This window comes from Giraffa tippelskirchi, chromosome 4 (assembly GCF_054371585.1).
Source record: "Giraffa tippelskirchi isolate mGirTip1 chromosome 4, T2T-mGirTip1v1.2.pri, whole genome shotgun sequence".
Classification (NCBI taxonomy): Eukaryota; Metazoa; Chordata; class Mammalia; order Artiodactyla; family Giraffidae; genus Giraffa; species Giraffa tippelskirchi.
The window spans coordinates 84,577,719-84,601,958 of record NC_137278.1 but is presented as its reverse complement, the minus strand read 5'-3'; the positions used below and the strand labels follow the sequence as shown (position 1 = coordinate 84,601,958).

Sequence of the window (24,240 nt, the reverse complement as noted above, 5' to 3'; positions counted from 1 at the left end):
TTAAAAATATGTGGCAAATAAAGGAGTAGCACAAGAGAGCCCCATGGAAATGGAACAGGTTTTCATTTTGAATGTGGTGCTGGTTATACAAAGCTACACTTAGGATAAAAATATATAAAAATATACATACCCTGATATGAGCACTGTAAGCCTGGTGAAATTCAAATAATTCTCTGTGCATTACACCAGTGTTGATTTCCTGGGTTTGATAGGGAACTATAGTCATGCAAGATGCTCTATTGCGGGAGGCTGAGTAAATGGGGCACTAGACCTCTCTGTACAATTTTTTTTAAATAATTTCCATGGAGTATATAATTATTTTAAAATAAGAAAGTTAAGAAAATATATACAAAGCAAGACACTCTGGCAATATATTTCCATATGGTGATAATTTGAAATTATATAGCAGATTTCCTTTTATACAATGCTTAGAAGGAACCAAAGAAAGAAAGAAAGAAAGAAGGGCTACAAGAAGGAAGGAAAGAGAAAGAGAGGGAGGGAAGGAGGAGGGGACATAAGAAAGGAAAAAAGAATGTATAAATTCTAAAGACACAGAAAAAATATATGTGTGTGTGTGCTGTCCTGTGCTCAGTTGCTTCAGCCATTTCTGACTCTGCGACCTATGGACTGTAGCCCACCAGGCTCCTCTGTCCATGGGATTCTCCAGGCAAGAATACTGGAGTGGGTAACCATACCCTCCTCCAGGGGATCTTCCCGACCCAGGAATCGAACCCATATCTCTGGCGTCTCCTGCATTGCAGGCAGGTTCTTTACCCACTGAGCCACTGGGGAAGCCCATATATATAGATACATGTAAATAAAATGAAAAACAACTGATTACTTCAAAAGAAGACAGGAAAGAAAAGCAAAATAGAATTGGCCAATAGAATAAAAAGATGGACAAAATATAATGTTACAATGAATCAAAATAATAAGAATGCAAGATAAATGGATTATATCAGAATGAATATACAAATACAGATTTAAGCCACTAGTAAGACACATCTCTAAAATATAAGAACATAAAAATATTTGAAGTTAAATTATGGAAAAGTTATTCTAAGCATATATTAACCAAAATAAAGGTGCTGGACCCATATTAATTTAGATTTTACAGTAACAACATAAAATTATTCTTTTAGTTCACCAAATATTATATTAATTTTTATGTACATAAGTTGCTTTACCATATTTAAATCAATTTGACAAAAATGACAAGAAGAAATGTACAAATCTATCTGAGGGAAACATTTTAGTGTACCTGTTTTTGTAAATGTTAAATCAACTAGATGAAAATGAGAAAATAAAAGGAGTATTTGAACATCCTATGAATATGCCTAGTTTAATAGATACATAGAAAACTCTGGTTAAAGGATATACATTTTTAAATGTACACATGGAACATTTGAGAAAACTAACAATCTATTAGACCATAAATTTTAAACAATTGATGTCATTAGACCAAATGATTAGTGAATGGATACATGTAGTATGACACCACGTATATAAATTTTAAAATATGAAAAACAATTCTATTTCTTATATAAAGGTACATAATTACTTAATAAGTACTTACAGAAATGCAAGGAACTAGTAAGAGCCAAAATGAATATAATGAACATGACTGGCGGTAGGAAGGTAAGGAAAGAAAGGAGTATAACAGGGGAAGTTTGGGAACTCAAGAGTCTCTAAAAGAATTTGAGACATTTTACTTCTAAAATTAAATAAGGAGTGCATAAGTTTTGCTTTAGTATTTTTATTCCTTCTATTATATCTGCAGTATTTCACAATGCATTTGAAAACAACCTAACATACCAGGCTTCTATTCCCTGGTTCACCGCTGATCCACTGCTCCCTATTCTGAGTCTGAGCAAAAGTAGACTGACTTTTCAGACTATTGCTTTTCCCTAAAGTAGTTCTAAAAGAAAAGAAAATAGTTGCTTTTAAAATTAGTTTATTTTTAATAGTAACCCTAAACACTCACTTATTTTACCCTCTGGCACTCTGTAGGTATTTGAATTTATAGACTGTACTAGTACAAAGGAGATATCTTATGGATGTTTCTTCTTATTATTATTAAAAACACAGGATAATTCTCTGCACTCAGGCTTAGAAAGTTGTTCAATAATTATTCAAGATCAGTGTAAAAACAGGACACTGAATGCAGAGATCTCTAAATCCACAGATCAGACATGAGGTCTGTAAGGTTTCTAAACTGCTTTGAACCCCTTTGGAATGAGAGTAGAGTTGCTGCTGCTCAAGAAACTATAATTATTTTTGTTTATAATTAACGTTCACTCATTAATAAGTGTTATTCTTCAAATTTATTCTCTCTGGCATGGCAAATTAGAACAAATATTGAATAAATTAAGATAATAATAAAAGAAACCACGTTTAAAGTAAACAAAAACTTTGGTAGACAGATATTATTGTACTCATTATAGAGCGTGTTCATTACGGAAGGGCATCATATTCTATGTGACACTATAGAATACATTTTGATCACCAAATAGCTTCTTCAGCCTGAGTAGTATGTGCAAAAGCTAGCTACTTTAACAAACATTTGGGGAGAAGTTGCTATCAAATCAAACACTAAGATATGATAATTGCATCTATGAATTCAACTCAAGTGAGATATACACATGAACATTTACTTAGATAGGAATTACAAGTGCCACAACTTATGTATATTGTTGACAAAATGGTTCGTGGATTTTTGGTAGGAAACTAGAACATTTATTATTCATACATCATGGTAGTACCAACCCTTACCTATTGCAAATTTATCAAGTGGATATCATTAAGGCAGTGTTGGATGTGCTACAGTTCAGGGTAGCCAAGTATGCACATATATCCCACTTCTCACCTCAAGTTTCATGAAATAACAGTGAAAAAGCATATTATGAACATTGACCAGCTTAGATTGGTTTTGCCTTTTTAAATAGGTTGTTGATTAATCAAAACGTGTGTTATTTTATAGAGCCAGCACTGCATTTGTGTAAGATGAGAACCCATGTATCTAGGATGATCCTGGAACCAAGAATCTTCAGTCTATGGAACTTAAGGAATTAGAAATGTTGCCACCAGAGCCTTTTACAAAATGAGAAGTCCTTCAACAAGGAAAATCTGGCTTCTTGAAGCATGAGTAGTTATATGGACTAAATTAAAACCAGCCAATCAGTTTCCAAGTTTGAAATTCCTCCCCAACCCCTTAAATTTTTCCCTGAATCTGTATCAAGGAGACACGTTTGAGAGCCTTGCCTCCTGTGTCCGAACCAGTTGCCCTCATAATGAAACTCTTTCTTTTCTAAAAAGACAGTGCCATAGTGTTGGCTTCTATGCACATTGGACAGTGAGCCTTTGCATACTAACAGCAGTGAAGCTGTATAAAAAGAAATGAATTTGTAACTGCTCTTATAATATGAGGGTTTCATTAATGGATTAGAAACTTTGAAACCTGTGTGAAAAGTTGGACTATAAACAATAGTGGAGGAGTCTAGTAGCATTATAGAAGTACAGATAGGAGGAGACTGCAGCAGAAAGAGAAAACATATATCCCAGCAAAGCCCAAGGGAGTCTGCAAGCTTAGAGAACAGAGGTGGGCTACAAACCAGAGTTGTCCATTTATGGTATTATTCATAACATCAAAGGCAAATGATTACATTCTCTCACAGTGCACATTTCATGAGATAAGCCCCTAGGTGAAGACTGGAGATCTGCTTTCTAAAGAAACTGAGCAATCTACATTGCTCAATGTAGATTGAGAGGCAAGGACTTGAATCAGACATCTTACTTTGTCCTATGACAGGTGGTTACTGTATGCCTGCAAGTTTCCCACTCATAAAGAGCACACTGCATGTGTCCATTGACGTCCCTATCTGTGAAATTGAACTCCTGGTCAATTCTTCTATATAGGGGAACAGAGAACTACATAACAGCATAGGAAACCAGGGTCAATTAAAGAAAGTAAAAGTGTTAGTCGCTCAGTCATGTTCGACTCCTTGTGATTCCATGGACCTTCCAGGCTCCTCTCCAAGGGATTCTTCAGGCAAGAATACTGGAGTGGGTTGCCATTCCCTTCTCCAGGGAATCTTCCAAACCCAGGGATCAAACACGGGTCTCCTGCATTGCAGGCAGAATCTTTACTATCTGATCCACCAGGGAAGCTCATGTTTAATACACATTCCTCAATGGATAGGTAGATATCCTGTGAGAACAAAATATGACCAGAAATTTTCAGGAAGCCGAAAACAGAGAGCTTCATGGTGGACACATAGGAAAAATGATGCCAAAGGAAACAAAATTCAAGGATCAGAAAAATGCCTTTTAAAATCTATAGCTAAATCCCTAAATTTCAGAGGATTATGCGTTCAACAAAACAATATCAAGTTTCCATTAAAAAAGTTATCAGAGAATACAAAAGTACTATGAAAAATGTTACAAAATAAAATCAAAGATATGAATCAAAAGATAGCGCAAAAAGTCAAAAAAAGCAAGAAATTATGAGAGACATTAGAGATATGGAGGCTTGAATTCCTTTATGCATCTGGTAAATATTTTAGAGAAAATGGACAGAAAAAATGGAGGTGAGACAATAGTCAAAAAACTAATTAAGATTATTTCATAGCACTTAAAACCAAATAACAGATTAAGAAGACCCAAGAACTGCCTGGAACAGTGGATAGAAAAAGTCCTATTGCCAAGGCACATTCTTATGAAATTTCAGAACATCAAAGATGAAGAGATGATCTTGAAAGTGGTTGTGGAAAAATATCAGTTTATAGACAAAGAACACACATCAGATTTGCATTAGAAAACTAAGACAAAGAGAAAATTGTGTGTTTTGCCAAACTATCAGTAATGTGTAAGGAAAAAAAAATTGTTTTCAGATTCGTCAGGTATACTCTGAAGTAAAAATAAAATAAAAATCAAGAGAGAAAAATGCACAGGATTTTAAAAATGCACTTAATTTAGAATGCCAGAATGAGACCCATGCTACATAATTAAGAGAAACTAGTCCTAACCGAAATAGAAAGTCAGAGCCTTTATTTTAACAAATATTATGATTAAGAACTTGGATGACCTTAGAGTCAGGCTAAAGGCATATTCTTCTGTAGATGAGCAAAATGAAAGGCAATTCAAATCTCTAGGAAGACAAAAAAAAAAAAATCCTTAAAAATCATAACCTAAATTTAAACTAAGCAAATGATTCATGATTTTGGTTAATTGGTATAAGCTATCTGACTCTGACATTGTTCTTCAAGCTATAATGCAGTTATTCACAGGCATATTTTGAGCACAGTGTCTGGGTAGATAGCTTCCCAAATTAGAAGTACTTTTCAACCAAGTCTTTCAAGAGAGCATAGATGGGAGGTATATTATGAGTTCAGAAGTAACTTGGCAACAATTGAAAGAAAGATGGGAAGACAAATATGAACAAAGGAACAGAGGAGTGAATCAATATCCATCTATGAGGTTAGATCTTTCTGTATACTAGCCATTGGAGATACAGTGTTAAATAGGAAATGACTATATCCTAAACAATTTACTATTGGAGACAGGTCAGCAAGACACAGCAGCAATGCAATGCCAGAAGTGCCGCTATTTGATATTTTGAGTGGTGAAAGTAGCTAAACAGGGGGAGAAGGAGCTGGTTTGTGTGAAAACATGAGGAAAACTTAATATTTGCAGAGTCACTGAGGAGTATAAGGGATAAGTCATTAAAGCATAGTGAGTGATGGTCTAGTAGTGTGAGGTCTGTCCTTGCCTGAAGTAAAGATTCTGATAATCTAAAGCCCTTGAAATTATTGAACACGTTATTCAAGTGTGATATGATGGAAATAAATGACAGGAGGAATATCATTTACCATGGCTAGGATTTGGTGGAAAACACAGAAATGGAAATCCAGGAGATCTAATACAGCAGTGTGAAAACTACACTTGACCTTTCTGAGACTCATTTGCTCTCTCCCTATAATATTTGAATTATCTATTGTATTGAAGGAGGAAACAGACAGAACAGGCTCCATCTTGAAAGAAGGACTCCATCTTGGGCCAGACTATGGACTTTGGGCTATATGTCCAGAATCTATGGAAATGACATACCAACTGGAAAACTAGACCCTCCTGGATGGAAAAGCCCCAGGGCTCATACCTAGACTCTCCATCAGCTAAAAGAATACCCTAATTATCTGTGTAACCAAATAAATCATAAAACTCATATGCTTATTGGGGTATGGCCTACTGATAATTGTCCACTGTTAACTACCTAGGCTTAAGACATATGAATCATGGGTGAAAGGCATACAAATCATGGTTTTAAGGCATACAAATCACGGGTTAACTTTGACTGTATCTTTCTTTTCCTTTGTTCAGATTAGTTTCAGAGAGTTTGGGGAGGTGAGTTTGAATACGTACACTTAGGGTATATAAGGTTTTCACAAAAACTGGTCAGAGTCCTTGTCTAAGAGGGGACTCTGCCTTGGGCTTGCCGGTGTAATAAACTGCACTCCACTCTCTGCATTGTCCTTCTGAGTGAGTTTGTTTCCCAGAATGCATGGCTAAAACAGTATCATCTATTCCTCAAATCACTGTACCTAGATTATAATTCAAAACTTGGGGGAACATAAAATTGAGTTAGAGTTTATAAAACACTGCTTCACATGTATTAGGGTTTTTTCTTTTCACCACTATTCTTCTTCTTTTTTTTTTTATTGTTGCCATTATCACAGAAGCAGAAATAATCTTGAACACATAATATGCTAAGTTAGGCAAATGATCTAGTTTCTCTGATATCTATAATCAATAGGCTTCAATTATATAAAGACATTTATTTTGTTAGTTTCCCTTTATTTAATCAGTAGGATAAAATTCTGGTGCAGTTATACATTGCAGATAATACAAAACAGATCAAACTTCTAGTGGTCTACAACAGATGGACTTAGTCATCATGCAAATGTTTATTCCTTCTCTAATATTTTCATTTAAGACCTGTACCCATATTCTTTGCAGAAATAAACCAGATGGTGTTCTCTGTGTGCTTTATGTTTCCCCAAAGGTTCAAGAGAATTATTTAAATAAAAAAAATTGAGTTTTGAATTTTCATTCTGATAATGCTGAATATTCTAATTCCAGGGTGTTTTTTAAATCTCTTTATTCCTACATATTCTCTAAAGGATTTCTCTCTTTTCCTCTTCTCATCCTCCTCCTTCTCTTCCCTCTTTCTCTCTCCTCTCCGCTCTCCTCTCTTTATTTCTTTAATTTTCTCTTAACACTGTTGGGAAAAGTCACCTTTCCTCTATTTTAGCTTTAGTTTAAGAATCTGGAGATCTACCTTTATGATTGGATGTTAAACACTAACTTCTGGCTTTATATGATATTAGCTTTAGCTATTTAAATATTCATACATAGCTTTTGGATATTCTGACAGATCAATCCAAAGACCAAAGATCAACATGAGGCTGATGAAATTTGAAACTGAACTGTGGATGAAAATGTTCTAGATCACATACATTTCACTTGGACCCAGAAGATATATGTTGTTTCTGTATACAATATTACATTCACTATGACATATAATGGTATATTTCAGTTCATCCAGTTCAGTCGTTCAGTTGTGTCCGACTCTTCGCAACCCCATGGACTGCAGCATGCCAGGCCTCCCTGTCCATCACCAACTCCCGGAGTTTGCTCAAACTCGTCCATTGAGTTGGTGATGCCACCCAACCATCTCATCCTCTGTCATCCCCTTCTCCTCCTGCCTTTGCTCTTTTCCTGCATCAAGGTGTTTTCAAATGATATTGGTAGTCAGCTATTCTCACTTTGATGGCTTCAAAGAACAGAAAGATAGTGGGGGAAAAATATGCTTTTTTTTTCAGGATAATATGAAAAACTCATGTTTTATCAACTATTCAATCCAAAAATAATCGCTGCTTAAGTTACTAAGTATTTATTTGCATCACTTCATTAATTAGCAATTTGCATTGTATCAGATGGTTTTAACTCCTTTAATAGATTCCAAGTGGGCCATTAGGATATTCAGTTCTGGTTAGTTTTATACTTATTCATGCAAAGAAAATGCAATAGAAAGATTTCCTGAAGGAAGTCTTGTTAGGAATTCAGTGTTTAAGCAATAAAAAGAAAAAAAGTGATCAACATCGCTAACTGTGAGAAGTGTGTGAGTGGTTTACCCTGAAGACCTAGATCCTTAATAGGTCAGTTCTTGTCACTATTGTCTTACAAAATTGTTTTCATACAGAGCAGAGGTGAAGCTGAGAGGTCTGCTTATTACCATAGTTAAAAACCTCCGAACCCCCTAATAATTATATGGGGTAAGTTTTTATAGGAAAAATTTGGGTTGAGCGTTCCAGGTTGTATGACTTTCTTCTGATAGGCAAAATTTGGGTTGAGGGTTTCAGGGTGTATGACTTTCTTCTGGTTGTTTGGTGATGAGGTAACATGCCAGAGTTCCAGGAATATGCTCATCCTGAAGTTACTATCTTCTACCCAGGTGGGGCCTCATTTCCTGTAGAAGCACTCAATGACACTCTTATGTATATCCCTTGAGGAGGAACCAGGACTGAGCTTTAATAGCCTTAGAATTGTTTCTTGATTGTTCTTCTTTTGTTTCTTCATTCCCCTTGTAGATTAGCAGTTGTTTGAATTTGACCTTGGAACTCAGGGAAGGCTTTAGGAGACTGAATGAAGCCTATTTCCTACAACAAGAAATGGGCAACACAGAAAGCTTTTCTACCTGAGAAGGCCTCACAGGGTCCTGGTCTGTTTCATCCTCCAGGTATGCCTTTGCACAACTTGTTCCTTTTGCTTTTAGAATAACCCTCCCCTACTTCATCTTCTAGTTCAGTTCAGTTCAGTTCAGTTCAGTTGCTCAGTCATGTCCGATTCTCAGACTGCAGCACGCCAGGCTTCCCTGTCCATTACCAGCTCCTGAAGCTTACTCAAACTCCTGTCCGTCGAGTCAGTGATGCCATCCAACTATCTCATCCTCTGTTGTCCCCTCTCTTCCTAACTTTGATCTTTCCCAGCATCAGGGTATCTTCAAATGAGTCAGTTCTTCGCATCAGGTGGCCAAAGTATTGGAGCTTCAGCATCAGTCTTTCCAATGAATATGCAGGACTGATTTCCTTTAGGATAGACTGACTGGATCTCCTTGCAGTCCAAGGGACTCTCAAGAGTCTTCTCCAACACCACAGTTCAAAACCACTGATTCTTCGCCACTCAGCTTTCTTTACAATCCAACTCTCATATCCATACATGACTACTGGAAAAACCATAGCTTTGACTAGACAGACTTTTGCTTGCAAAGTAATGTTCCTGCTTTTTAATATGCTGTCTAAGTTGGTCATGGCTTTTCTTCCAAGGAGCAAGCGTCTTTTAATTTCATGACTGCAGCCACCATCTGCAGTGATTTTGGAGCCCAAAAAACTAAAGTCTCTTACTGTTTCCATTGTTTCCCCATCTATTTGCCATGAAGTGATGGGACCAGATGCCATGATCTTAGTTTTCTCAAGGTTGAGTTTTAAGCCAACTTTTTCACTCTCCTCTTTCCTACTTTCATCAAGAGGCTCTTTAGTTCTTCGCTTTCTGTCATAAGGGTGGTTTCATCTGCGTATTTGAGGTGAGGTTATTGATATTTCTCCTGGCAATCTTGATTCCGGCTTGTGCTTCATCCAGTCCAGCATTTCACATGATGTACTCTGCATATAAGTTAAATAAACAAGGTGACAATATACAGCCTTGACGTACTCATTTCCTGATTTGGAACCAGTCTGTTGTTCTATGCCCAGTTCTAACTGTTGCTTCTTGACCTGCATACAGATTTCTCAGGAGACAGATCAGGTGATCTGGTATTCCCATCTCTTTCAGAATTTTCCATAGTTCATTGTGATCCACACAGTCAAAGGCTTTGGCATAGTCAATAAAGCAGAAGTAGATGTTTTCCTGGAACTCTCTTGCTTTTTCAATGATCCAATGGATGTTGGCAGTTTGAGCTCTCTTTCCTCTGTCTCTTCTAAATCCAGCTTGAACATCTGAAGTTCACGGTTCATATACCATTCACATTCTTCTTCTTCCAATCTCCCTGCCAAATTCTCCAGGCCAAACCCAGATTTCCCACTATCCATCATTGGTAGGGGCTTCCCAGGTGGCACCAGTGGTAAAGAATCCATATGCTAATGAAGGAGATGCAAGAGACATGAGTTCAATCCTTGGGTCTGGAAGATGCCCTGGAGGAGGAAATGGCAACCCATTCCAGTACTCTTGCCTGGGAAATCCCATGGACAGGGGAGCCTGGTGGGCAACAGTCCATGGGGCAGTGAAGAGTCAGACATGACTGAGCACACAAACACACATTATCTGTAGGAATGATTTTCTCCTTCTTTGCAATAGGCTTGAATATTAAGAACCAAAACTGCTTATACCTACATAATGCTTAGAGGCTGAAACTGAAACTACCTTCCCATTGACCCAGCTTTGAGTCTACATTAAGTGTTGGCCAACTTTTTCTCTGAAGTGCCAGATATTATATATTATAGGATTTTCAGGCAACATAAGATCTCTGCTGCATATTCTTTTTCCTTTCTTATAATACTTTAAAAGTCTAAAGAACTTTCTCAGCTTTACCCACAGGACTGGATTCGGCACCCAGGCACAATCTGCAGATCATTGATCTATATTCACATAACTTTACTTTTCCATTAATTTTATTAACATGATTTTACTATTTCAGGAAGGAATTTTCAAAAGAATCAATGATTCTTCAAGAAAAATATCAACAGACAGTTTTTGCCTTAAGATTCTATGAATCTCTTGACTCAAATTTCTTTACTTTGCTTTTTGTATCAACATTACCCTGTTACAGTATGATTTTGTTCAGTCATAGTCAAGCTTTTATCCACCTTTCCCTACTCTCTCACTCACTCACACTGAAAGCAGTCCTTTAAACCAAACTTTCATTTCTCAATTTCAATTCTGAATTTCAATCTTTCCTTCCCCACACTGAGATAGGACCAAAGCTCTGTGGAGGAAGTGTCTGCTCTCACCTGATCAAAACTCAGCTTGGTCTTATCAATAGGTTATTGTGGTGAATTTTGTTTAGGTAGATATTCGGTGCTCTGGCATTTAATATTCAATAGAATGGTTTTGATTTTACTATAATGTCTTTCATAGTTTGCTTTTTTAATCATATAAACATGGGTGCTTTGACTTTAAAATTTGGTTTATCAGAAATCATATATTCATTATATGTTGTTATGGATTTTGCACATAGTAAGTGATTAATAAGTTTTGTTTGCTATACAGCAACTTAGTGGATCTTTACTTAGTCACATTTATTCAGTTTAGCCCTGTTTCTCACGTAGATGTGTGAAAGCATCTTTCCCTTCCATTCATGTAAAACACAAACTAAAAAGGGAAGATGTTCCAAGAGCCATAATTAAGCCTCCTTAAAATGTCCCCAGGCATAATCACTGCTGTTTCTCCACAGGATAGTTTCTGTGAAAGTAGCAGCACTTTGTATCTGGATTTCCTTGTATATTCAGCTGTTCCCAAGACAGTGGGTCAGGGCACCCCCACATTGTAGATCCAATCAAGCGAGCACTGTGTTTCTTCAGTTTGACAAGATGCAGAGCAAAGAAGGAAACAGAACAAGCCTTACTAAAAATTTTTAAAAAGTCTTCCTGATATGTGCTGATGGAGGCAAGGGCAGATCAGGCTGTTCCATTATCTAGGATTAATTCCTAATTACACAGGTGTGAGCTTCCACAGCACACAGATTGCTGAACATGCAATAGGAATTTTCTCAGTGAAATGGAAAAGATGGTCTTCTTTTTAGGCAGAAAAACCTGTCAGAAATCAGCATTTAAACTATTGATCTCTTAAGAAACATCTTATGATTGTGCTGTTATATGTCTCTCAAGATTCTCTTAAGTTCTTTTTTAGATTGTAAGCAGGTAACCATGCTACTATATAACTTACTGACTCTGAAGATAAAACTAAATACACACTATCAGAGAAAAAGTTGGACGTTAAATAGGGCAAAAACAAAAAAGTTGTGCTGATATGTATTAAATGAATATGCACATTTATTAGTTAATAAGACATATATAGTATGTCATTCATATGAACAAAAGTGATTAGTCTATGCTTATCCATAGCACCATTTCTGGAATTACCCAAGTGAAAGTTGTTACCAGAAAATAAGGAAAAGTATGTTTCAAAGGCTCTTTTAGTTTTGGGAGGAGTAGATCTTTTCTGCTATCAAGTCATATTTTAGAGAAGAGCATGGTTCTAGGTCACATCTCACTAGAATATAACTCATAGGTTACCCTACAGCTGTTAATACACACAGTTTCTCCTGTGAGATTTTTGTGAAGAAGAAAACAAATAAAACACACACTGCTGCCTTAGAGAGAACACTGTGTGATTCCATGGGCAGTGTAGGTGATAGTTACACTTCTGATAAATTGGTGCATCTGCTGTAATTTCTCCAGCTTCCGAGTTAAGAGAATTGCTAGTTCACTGCCAGATTCCTTTCCCTGACCTTTGCTTTGCTTGACCTGGCACATCTAGGTAGGGAAGAAGGAAGAGGGAGAAGCAGGATGGATCAGACTCAGGTTATGGTCAATATGGCATCTTTTTTGTCCTGCCTGGCCATCAACATATTGGGCTTTGCTCTGCTAAGAAAATTGTCTCCAAATGAAACAAAGCTTGCTGTTTAAATATGCATTGGATTCCTATAGTGACTGTCTTTAGAATAATAATACCTAACAGGACTTAAAAAGGTAGATGGTCCTTCCTTTTGAAACTATTATGATATGATAAATCAGCTGTTGCTAGACTACACAGCTCCTTTGTTCAGAACATCACCTGAAACACCTACCCTACCGCGTTAAGTTTTAAGGAAATTGTTGCAGAAGTGAGACCCTTTTCAGGGTCCAAGAGTAGGTTTTTGTCTAACACTCAGAAATGAATTATCTGAGGAGACATGTGCTAACAAAGCAAGAAACTGTATTGGGAAAGGGCACCCAGGTAGATAGCTCAAGATAGGGGAACCCAGGAGAACTGCTCTGCCATGTGGCTCACAGTCTCCGGTTAAAGGTAATAGGATTAGTTTCTGGCCAGTCATTCTGACTCAGGGTCCTTTCTGGTGGTACGTACATCACTCAGCCAAGATGGATTCTGGTGAGAAGGATTCTGGGAGGTTGGTAGGACATATGGGCTGGAGTCTCCTCTCTCCTTTTGACCTTTCTCGAATTATTCCTGTTGGTGGTAGCTTGTTAGTTCTGTATTCCTTAACAGGACTTCTTATTTAAGGTAACTCATGCAAATGATTACTAAGGTGCCTGGCTAGGGCCAGCAGTTCAGTCAATGGTTCCCCTAACAAAGTCAGTTGCATAGACAGAAGTCTTATACAAGTTGTTAATTTCATGAAATATATAGGCTACCTGAAACCATATTGATAGATGTCTTCTATATTTGAAGTATGAAATTCTGATGAACAGATTTTTTTTTCTACACAATTTTTGCAAATATTATATTTAGATAACATGACAAGGGTGATCTTTTACCTGACAGAGACATTTAAAAGCAGTTTTTGCATCTGAAATAAAGACTTGTACCTCATAGCAAATCAATGAACATTGTTAAATTTTGAAATTATACCCAAAAAAGTCCAAATTCCCTTTGACAGATCAATGAATACATAGTTTATGGTATTGTAGTATAATGAAATATCACTTAGCAATAAAAAAATATTGAAATATTGATCCATGCAAAAACATGGATGAATCTCAAAATAATTTTACTGAGAGGAAGAAGCCAGACTTTCACCTTCAAAAGGAGTACATCGGATTTGATTCCATTTTGTAAAGTTCTTGACAAAGAAAACAAATCTTTAACTACAGAAAAGCAGATCAGTGGTTGACTGGGAGCAGAGAGTGGGATAGACAAAAGGAGGGATTAAAAAAGAGCACAAGAAAAATTGGAGCAATAATGAATATGTCAGTACATTGATTGTGGTCATGATTTCACAAGTGTGTATAAAGATCAAACTTTATTAAATTGTACATTAAATATGTGCTGAGCCATTAATTATATGTGAAACATACCTTAAAAGTCTATAAAATGAATATCTGAAATATCATCAATAAATTCTTAATGTGAGTAACTAATGCAAGTGAGGTAGAATCTATCTTTGCAAGCTGTAAAATTTTTGGACTTTTGCTATATACAAGATAAGAAGAATCCTGTGGATGGAGTTTTGACACAATGCTTATGGTTAAGAAGTAGGAATAGAGTCCTTTGCCTTATCAGTACAGCAAAGCAAACAAATAAGGGCCATGTAGGTAAAAAGCAGCTTATGTTTAGCAGACATAAAATGGTCCAAAACATGATGCTTGCAAGTAAGAATGAGAAAGATAAGATTCTATTTAATAAATAAAATGTGATTCTTATTTATATTATTTCAAAATACATATAAAAAGACACCAAAGAATAAATGGGAAGCTAAGAAAAAAAGAGAGAAATACAGAAAAAGAAATTTAAAACATGAATAGTGTCTACTGATTTCAAGGATATTATCAGGTAGATACACAAAGATAAATAAACATGGAGCAAATTGATAAATACTTTCATAAAATATTTCCATCTTATAAACATTCTAAAGCCATTCCTTAAAAGACATGTAGGGCCCTCCTTCACTAGAGTTATATGTGCATTGGGTAGAATCAAGGGAAAATTAGACCTGGTTCATGGGTCCTACTCTCCCCAGGTCCTTTGAGGTCAAAAAAGATTGGAAAAGAATTTAAAATGCTGTCACTTAGGAAACTATGTAAATTCTAAGCTGTCATTTAATTGCATGATATTTGAAGACAACGATTTTTCAATAAAATGAGCTGAGAAAGGGCAATGAATGAAAGCAAGGTAAAGGAATTACTAATTGAAAAATTCTGTGCATTAGCAAGCAAAGTATTTTTAGATTGTGTTTTCTTGGTCTCTTATAAATTACATAGGCTAGGCCTATGTGTGCAGCCAACTGTGTTGTGAGACTCTCTAGCAAGCTGAACATTATTACTTCAATACTGATTTAAAAACAAAAGACCCCCACCATAAATGTATAACCAAGAAGGAAGTGTTAGGAATAACTGATTTGTTTACCATCTCATTTTTTTCTCACCAAAGACATTTAGGAGGAAATCAGGAGCATCTGATTTAACTTTAGAACTGTCATAGGCAGTGCTTTTCAACAATCACACATTGGTTTAAAATATACCTGGTCTTTGTACTTAGTCTCTATGGACTACAGAGTTAAAAAATCTGTTGTGCCTATTTTTCTTCTTTAGTGAATTGTTAAGGGATCCTGAAGATTTACGCTTTAGCAGGGCACTTTAGCTAATCAAGCCATATAAACATATAAAAAAGATCCACAATCATTTCTTAGTTATCAACATTATATTCTCCCTTATGTTCATCTCCATTTCCAGTAGCATATGGATTATTTAGCCCCACCTTTTAGAAGTCAGTATATGAAGATTCATTAGATAAAACTCATATCAGTCACCTTGGAATTTTTCTAGTAGATTCAGTGGGAGTAAACACAAATGAAGTGTGATGAAATCTTTAGTAGATATCAGTTGTCATTGCAACATGCCATGGAACTGACTTTCAAGAGTGGGTAGGTAGAGATCTGTGCAAGAGAAATGAGATGGTGAGCTTTTGGAGCAGTGATAAAACATATGAAACTCTGTATTCATATTTTTATAGAAGCTATCTGGCAAATATTTAAGTTAAAACAAAAGAATATGTTATTTCATTGCAAGAAATTGTAGCCCAGTCTCTGCTGAGATGAAGAATTCTTCTCTAAGGGGCCAGTGGCAGAACAGATTCCCTGTGTCTCAGGTGACTCTGGGCTAGATGACACCAACCCTCACCCCTTCATGGAATTTTTGACTCACTGTGTAAGGGACACAAGAAAGCCTAGTAACAATGAGCTTAGTATAATATGATTGTTTCTTTTCTGCAGCCAAGGAAAAGGGAAATTTGTCCAAAACACCCACAGCAAGATGCACTGCAAATGAGAAACTGTCATTAGCAGAATGAGACATTAAATAAGAAAAATCATGTTTCAGCATTTGCTAACATTTGCTGATAAGTACAGACAGGATGAGTCAAGGGCTCGCTTTAGCTTCTTCTGCAGCAGAGGTCCTTTAGGCATCAGTGCCTTCTCCTTAGGCCTGGCAGACAACTTTCCTTGGTAGCCACAGCTCATCTGCTGCTTCAGAAAATACAAACCTACTTTCTTAAAGTAATAATAGAAATTTCATCTAGATGCTTTTTTAAAATATAAAATTTTAAGAACTCCCCTGGTGGTTATGGCTAAGACTCTGGGCTCCCAATGTGGGTACCCAGGTCTGATCCGTGATCAGGGAACTAGATTCCGCATACCACAACTAAGAGTTGTGCTGCAACTAAAATATTGAAGATCCTGTGTGCCTTAACTAAGACCCTGGCACAAACGAATAAATATTTTTAAATGAAATTTTAAAATATTTTTATGAAATATGGGGAATTTTTAAAAATTCATGAAAAGAGAAAATTTGTTTCCAAGGTAAAGGAAAGTTTGAGAGTACAACAAATTATCTCCTAAAAAAATGTATTCTAAGTAAACTAATACATTGAATGGAAAAACATTAATGAGATAGTCTGAGGAAGCTAGAATAGCTATAATATAAAGTTTTAGCATGTCTGAAGAAGGATTTTTTCTTTCCTGTGTTTAAAAGTAATAGGATTTTTTTCAAAATGGTAGTGTAGAACAAGAAGAAAATAGTCTGTTGCTGTTCTCTACCTTTAGGTGAGGTAGTTTGCAAAGTCTTTCTTCTCAAATGCTTCCATTCTACCATGGTGTTCATACCATGTCACTTTTTAGAAGCCTCATTTATAGCATAAATATCATATGGAAGGTATCTTAGTCTGTGCAGGCTACTATTAACAAAATACCATAGATCAGTGGCTTAGACAACTAATACTTATTTGTCATAGTTCTGGAGGCTGGAAATCAGAGATCAAGGTGTCAGCATTGTTGGGTTCTGATGAGAGCATCCCTCCTGTCTCATACATAACTACTTTCTCTCTATGTGCTTTGATAATAAAGCATTTCATTTACTTACCAGCCTTGTTTAGGAAAAGGCCCATCACAGGCATCTTTTTAGATTTTTCAAAAGTTGTTTCTTTCTCTAAACCTAAGTTGCCTGAAATACTATTTAAAATCTTGGTGCTATTCCTAATCACCACACATATACAGATACTAAATGTTCTGGCTGTGGATAATGGTGAACTCATATTCTGAATTTTCAAATGTCTAAAGAGCTGGTTACCAACAAAGCCCAGAAGAAATAAATGAATGTGTGCATATGTTAATTAATTTTTTAAACATACAAACAGTAAATACAACTCCCCAAATATTTTGAAACACAGTCTGTAGAGACAGTTTGAAATTGATTAGGAGAAATTATTTTAGCTTAGATGTCTTGTGTTTCATTTCAGAAAAGAGAGTGAGAAAGTTCAGAGACAATAGCTGTCACCTGAACATCAAATATTATAAAGGAAGTAGAAAGTGATCTAAAGTTCTCAAATAGTACTACAGTGCTGCTGCTGCTGCTGCTAAGTCGCTTCAGTCGTGTCCGACTCTGTGCGACCCCATAGACATCAGCCCACCAGGCTCCCCCATCCCTGGGATTCTCCAGGCAAGAACACTGGAGAACTACAATAGATGTCATTAATTATTTCCTAGTGTTTGAATAGACGCAATTCATCTGAATTTTAGGGGTGAAAATTGACATGTAAACAAATAAACTTGTAGTGCAACTAGAAGAGAATAATCATATGTCCTCAAAGTTAAATAATTATAACAACAAATCTCTGTTTACTTTGTTAAAATTTATCTAATGCATTTCTAATGCACATTGAATATTTTGAGGGGTATCAGTTAATTTTGATGTTTTAAAATATTACTGTTAGACTATCAGCCCATTTGAATATGCTAGAAATTATATTAGGATGCAGCAAGTTGTGTTTGCTTTAAAGGAAGGGGAAAAGGCTTATCTTTTACATACAAGTTCTCATTTGGTATTTATTTTAACATCAAAACTTCTTACTACATTTTCCAGCACATGGAATTTTTTCCATAAATGTTGAATGGATGAAGTTAGGTCACATGTCACATATCATTTTCAGAGAATAGCAGCACCATGAATTAACTGCAACATTTTTCTGGTTTTTAAATAAGATATGACACATCTATAGGGACTTGTTTTGGAAACCGTGTCCTTTTGAAACTTATAACGTCATAGTTATTTGAAATAATTTCCCAAATAAACCAGTGAGTATGGCAATGACACTAAGATGGTACCCAATTCTTTCTTAAAAATTATTATTATAATATTTCAGTCTGTGCTCAAGGAATCTCCCTTTAAAGGGAAATATGTGTTGTGTGTGAGTACACTATAATATCTCTTAAATTAGCAATGAGGTATGTCTAAGGCTTCCCAGGTGGCGCTAGTGGTAAAGAACCTGCCCGCCAGTGCAGGAGATATAACAGATGCTGGTTTGTATGGGGAAGATCCCCGGGAGGAGGGCATGACAACCCACTCCAGTATTCTTGGAGAATCCCATGGACAGAGGAGCCTGGTGGGCTACAGTCCAAAGGGTTGCAAAGAGTCGGACACGACTGAAGCGACTTAGCACCTAAGCACCGTGGCTAAGGCTAGTATTGGAAGGGATTTATATACAATATATAATATTGATTCTAATTTCTAATATATAAATATAGGACAATAATTGTAATATAGAAAACATTTGAAAAAAAATAAAGACTTTATCACAACTGAATTAAAATCTGAATACTTACTCAAGAAAATTTTTTGAAGATGGTCTGAAAACCTGCAGTTCAGCAGAACAGGCATTTTATGTTTCATAAGTCTGCGTTTGACTTATACCATGGATCTTTATTGTTGCTGAAGAAGGAAGGAGAGAAATGATTAGATCAGTGAGTATTGTTATTATAAAATATGAGAAAATCAAGGCCTTGTTTGAGAATTCCTGCCCCTTGAAAAGTTTATAAAACACAACATTCTGTTCTGTTAATCAAAATGATATTACTGTAATGTAAAACTCTTTAAAATTCCTAGCTTGTAGTTGGGTTGGAATCAGCATGAGGAGGTAATTTCACACATTCATATGTTACAAAGTAAGGAAGCCCAAGGACTGAAGTCTTCCCCAACAGATTTCTTCTTTGATTTCCTCATCTCCCCACTCTCCTCCTTTCTTTTTTTTTTTTTGCCATTAAAAAATGACTAACAGAGTGTGTGTGTGTGTGTGCGTGTGTGTGTTTTAGAAGCAGATACAGGGAAGTCTATGGGGAGGGCTGCAGGGCTGTCTTACAAATTTCCATGCAACAGGAATGAAAACAGAACAACCACTCCAGTTTCTCCGTCAAAACCTTGAAGAACTATAGCTACCAGAAGCGTTCTCTGTTGGTGGCACCTATGTGGTATGAACACAGGCCCCCGCATCCTAGGGAGCCAGTCTCCTGAGAACCAGCATGAAAGAGACAGTGCTTATAAGTGTGCTATCCCACCCAGGGGAGGAATGGTAAAGCCAGCTGAGGAAGCTGACCTGTGTAGGCAAGATGGCTGCTCCCAGGCAGGCTGTCACCCTGAGAGAAACAAGAGGGTCAAATGAGGCAGCCCCAGTGTGGTGAATGGAGCATGGACTCTGGAGTCAGGTGGACACGCATTTGTGACCCTGCTCTGTGTCTTCTGAGTGGCAGCTTACTTGAATTTCATAAGTTCTCTAAGCTTTAGTTTTTCTCATTTCTGAAACCGAGGTTACAATACCTATCATTGTGTTCTTAGCTGATAACATGTGTATTTTTATGTATTGATGCATGACAAATCAGCTCAAATTTTAGTGATAAAATAGCCATAGTTGTAAAGTAGCTCTTGTCAATGTTGTGGATCAGGAATTTGAAAGCAACTGAGCTGGGCTATTGTCACTTGGGGTCTCACAAGGTTGCAGTCAATTGGTGGTTAGAACTGGGTCACTTTGAAGGCTTCCTCATTCCTATGTCTGGTTCCAGGGACTGGGAGACAAACATCAGGGGCTGGGGCAGCTGGGACTCCCCAGCTATCTCCCCTATCCCCAGGAGACCTCCCCACCTGGCCTTCCTGAAGGGCCCCTGCAAGGTCACTGAGGGATCAGGACGCCACATGTTCTGAGACAAACACCGGTGCAGCTGTATCCCTTCTACTAGTCTGACCCTGAAAGTCACACCTCATCACTTCCACTGGCTTCTATTCACTATAAGTGAGTTGTTGCTACCAGCCCATAATCACTGGGAGAAGAATTAGACCCTTCCTCATTTTGAAGAAGTGTCAAAAATTATGGATGTGCTTCAAAAGCACTGTGCTATGTAAAATGCATGGTGGCAATTATTATTATTTTTTTTCAGTTGAGGTGCAGTTGTTTTGCAATAGGTATTGCATTAGTTTTGAGTGTACGGCATAGTGACTTTTTTTTCCTATAGATTATATTCCCTTGTGGGTTGTTGCAAGATGTTAAATATGGTTCCCTGTCAAAGATCTGGAAGACCTCCAAAGACGCAAAAGCAAAGTCACCAGTACCTGGGTATGTGTGTCTATTTTGACAAGGCAGTTAAGGATGGCATAACTTCTTCAGAGCTGTGTGCCACCAGTTTTACTCACCAAAAGCAAAGTGGAGTGTTTAGAGTAATTTTTAACAGGAATATGCATTTTATGTGATACTGAAAACAAGGACCTTTTGAGACTGTGCACTAAATGATATTATTGTCTTATTTTCTCTGGGAAAGGGAAATGACTTATAGACGAAGTCAGAGAAGCTGGGGATTACAAGTATCCACTATATCCTAACACATACCTGTCCACAAAAATGCCATTAGCCCACATATACTGAAGGCAATGACAGTAGAATGATCCTAAAAATTATACTAGTAATACTGCTTAATATTTGTATCCTATAGATGATCTCATAGTATGATGCTAATTGAGGTTTACTATAATTTAATATTAAATTCATAGAAGCTATGTTATCAAAAGTTGTATGGTGAAAAAGTTGAAGTCAACTCTAAATATGGGTATTCTAAATCCATGTTCACTGATGTGTTTACCTGTTCCACTGGTTATAAGTCTTTGAGCCTCAAAGGCTGCTCACATAATGGGATTTTATTAAAGCAGATGAAGTAATGTTTTGGTGCCAGTGAGAGCCTTACCTCTAAAGAATCCCAGGACATGATAGTCATGTAGGTAGTGGGAAGGGAAAGAGAACATCAAAAATGTGGCATGGAAAGAAGGGCAGAAGGGAAGGACATGGAAAGGAAACCACTTGAAAGAAAGCCTTGCTGTCATTTTGTCCATCTCATACTACTTTCCCAGCCCGCCCTGATGAAAAATACCTCTTATATGAATTTTCACTTCAGAAACATTTAAAATGAGCACTTTATCTCAAAATACCAGATTTCATTTCATTCTTAAAGACTTCTGTTTTCTTGAAAGTGCTTGCTTAAGTTAAACTGAAATTTGATTTTCTGTGTATTTGAATTGATTGGTCTCTTTTCTCTTCAGTCATAAACACATAATTCCAATACACATGTGATAAAAGTCATAGCAGTGAAAGCCACAAAAACATTTTACGAAAGCATATTCCTATAATTGTTGGACAGTTTCACAGAACACTTTCTCTTTGACATAGGCTGTGAATGATGGCAGATTGTAAAAGTGGAGAACACATAAGTTTTCTTCTAATCCTAATGACTTTTTCCCCTATTCCACATGATTTTTTTTTAATGTTTAAGCACTCTATCATATCTTTTTGGTCTTCTCCTTTTTAGATTAAATAATAAACTCAAACGATTCTTTAAATATTATGTGTAGCATCCACATCTGACCCCCAAAATGTATAAATCTCTATCTTTGTATCCTCTGATTATTCTCTAGTTCTTTTCTGTCCCTGTTAACGCAACTTCTGTGATTTAAACCCACTTTGTGATACATATTCTGCTCTTTGCTGCAACAAGACCTCATTCCCCACAATGGGAGCATTTTCTCACATACTAAGTATGCATTAGAGTTTATGTTGGCAGCATCATTAGTTTCTTGGCTTGCACTGAACCCATATTTTGATCAGTGCCACGTAGAGCAGGTGTCCTACCCTGCTTGGACATCTAAAAGATGTCCTTCTGCTTGGACATCTAAAAGAAGACTATCATGATCTTTCATTTTCCCTCTTTAGTTTTGACCTAAATAAAAGGATTTTGACCTTGTTGCCTAGTAAATTAGCATTTTCCCTGTCTTGTTGCACTTAAAAACTTGATAACTCTGCCTTCAAGGTTTTTAAATTTGAAAAAAAAAAAAAAAGCAAAAAGCAAAATCCCCAAACAACCATTTCAAAGCCTAAAGCAGAATCACATGGCATTTTACCAGTAGTTTCCCTTTAGGTTTTTACAGAACTTAAAAATAAATAGGTGTCCTAAAATCACTCCATTTTTGCTGCGTACAAAAGAAGTTCCTGTCGTATGTGTGTGTCTTGATGTTCATACAGTGGATCTGCTACTATCTGAGATGCCTAGCAATTTCATCTAAAATGTGATTGAGGCAAGCTTGTTATTATGGATTGCTAATGAGTCCAGCTAGATTATAGGGTTTATCATATACCTTAAAAAATACATTCTCTTTGATAATTTAAAGTTTCACTGGTTTCTCACTCCTAAGACTATAATTTTCTCAAATAACTTATCTTTTCTATCCTTATTTTGAAAACTCAGAACATTTGCTCAGTCACCCATTTTCCAAGTATGCTATCTCTCTCCTTTATAACTGTAATTGTTCAAACTATGACAGCACTTTTGTAGTCTCTTTAGTACCCTATGTGTTCCTTTTTTTCTTGCTAACTGTAAATCTTAGATTATTTTATCACTTGTTTGGGACCGCCAATACATTTCTATTATGAAGATTATTTTCCTGACTCTCGAAGACTGAACTTAAAATTAGATTTGAGTAGGAATGCCTTCTGCCTACGTCTGCTAACATTTTATCATTTTCCTTAAACACTGGTATTACAAGTTTTATATATGGCTATCATGTGAATTTCAGTATAATATATATTGTTTTTCTTGAGGCTTCAACTCATTCTGGCATACTTTTCCTGAACAAATTCCCTCTAAATCACGCCAGTTTTTAGTACTCATTTGTGATTATGTATTTCTTTTTCCATCTTACAAAGATTTTGAAAATCTGAGATTTTGTCCACTTCAGTGGGCAACTTATATAGTTCTACAGTTGCTAGTATTGGTTGTATATTTTGAATTTTCTTTTCTCGAGGTTTCAATCTTCAAGTCATACCCAGGGGATGTTCCAGGTTTTATGGGACTTGAAGCTTGTACAGTTGGGGAGGGGGACCTTCTATAAGAAAAGTAACATAAAATACCGTACTTTAAAAACTTGTTGTCTTACTGTGCTTTTACTCCACTCCTCTGGGAAGGCCTCCAGACTATTCCTTGCCCAGCTGTGGGAGCTCCATCCACTATGCTGTCATTACCTTCTGTTCTCAACTCCATGACAGCAAGCTATGTATCTGTCTTACTTTATCTAAATGCAATTCTCCTTAGTATATTGTAATGTTCTTGGGACAAACGCAATATCTTTTATTTGTGGCCTCTAAATCTCCATAATGATGTTTAGTATAGAGTAGGCAGACACTCAAAAGGACTTCTCTGCTGGTTCAGTGGTAAAGAATCCACCTGCCAATGCAGGAGGTGCAAGAGACATACATTCAGTCCCCGGGTAGGGAAGATCCTCTGGAGTAGGAAATGGCAACTCACTCCAGTATTTGTGTCTGGGAAATCCCAGGGAGCCTGGCAGGCTATAGACCATGGGGTCGCAAAGAGTTGGACATGACCCAGTAACCAAACAACAACAAACAAGGCACTCATTAAATTAGTTTGAATTTTTAATGCTAACTTGTTAATTCTTTTCACAAGAAGCAGGATAACAACTCATGTGTTGAATACTTTTTGACAAGTCAGAAGATGTTGACTTATTCTTCTAAGAAGATAGAACACTTACCAGTTTGACAGTTGAGACCCTTTTATTGATGTATAATTTATCACTTTCAAGAAGAAATTTCAGCAGC

The 24,240-nt window shown here is 36.5% G+C and overlaps 1 long non-coding RNA gene across 1 annotated transcript in view; it reads right to left on the bottom strand.

The window, feature by feature from the left end:
• Positions 1–23,592, bottom strand: part of LOC145545534 (uncharacterized) — a 43,646-nt gene extending 20,054 nt beyond the window's left edge. The window contains exons 1-3 of the long non-coding RNA XR_014082140.1: positions 23,541–23,592; positions 18,923–19,028; positions 15,578–15,703 (exon numbers count right to left, since the gene is read on the bottom strand). This is a non-coding gene — a long non-coding RNA (uncharacterized LOC145545534). The remainder of the gene's footprint in view (positions 1–15,577; positions 15,704–18,922; positions 19,029–23,540) is intronic.
• Positions 23,593–24,240: the final 648 nt, after the last annotated feature.